The sequence below is a fragment of the Mastomys coucha genome, unplaced genomic scaffold (assembly GCF_008632895.1).
Source record: "Mastomys coucha isolate ucsf_1 unplaced genomic scaffold, UCSF_Mcou_1 pScaffold3, whole genome shotgun sequence".
Lineage (NCBI taxonomy): Eukaryota > Metazoa > Chordata > Mammalia > Rodentia > Muridae > Mastomys > Mastomys coucha.
Window position 1 is genome coordinate 48,875,604 of NW_022196909.1, and position 654 is coordinate 48,876,257.

Consider the following 654-nt stretch of genomic DNA (forward strand, 5'->3'; position numbering starts at 1 on the left):
AGGCTGGCCTCGAACTCAGAAATCCGCTTGCCTCTGCCTCCCAAGTGCTGGGATTAAAGGCGTGCGCCGTCACCACCACCTGGCTCATGAGCAGTTCTTAGGTGAGTTTCTCTCAGTGGCAACATTACCACAAGTTGAGCTCAACAACACTGTGTAAGGAGAACCAATACATGTGTGTTTTAGCGAGAATAGTGAGGTGGAGTAAACCAAACCAATGCTCAGCGCTCCTCCCCCACTGTCTGTGGGGTCATATTTATACCCCTTTGTCATGGCCCCTTTCACATGTCTGCTTTAGCAAGACATCCTTTCACCTGTGTGCTCCAGCATACCATCATTTGACCTAACTAACTTACCAAAGAAACTAGAAGCTTCCACTTCATGGCCCCACCTTGAACTTGCAATCTTGCACTCCAGCCTGAGTAGCCGGGAGTACAGGTTTGCACCACCAGGCCCAGCCTCTTCTTCCAGTAAGCCCTTGGTAGCCAAGCCCTTCTGAGCCAGCTTCTTCATATCAGTGTATAACCTCATCTGGGACCTTCACATCTCCAGCCGCTGTGATCTGAAGGCACATTAACACTTTCACTCCTGACAAACAGAACTATGGACAGTTGGCCAGTGGTTTTAGTTTATCTCAAGTTCCAGTGGCTTGAGATA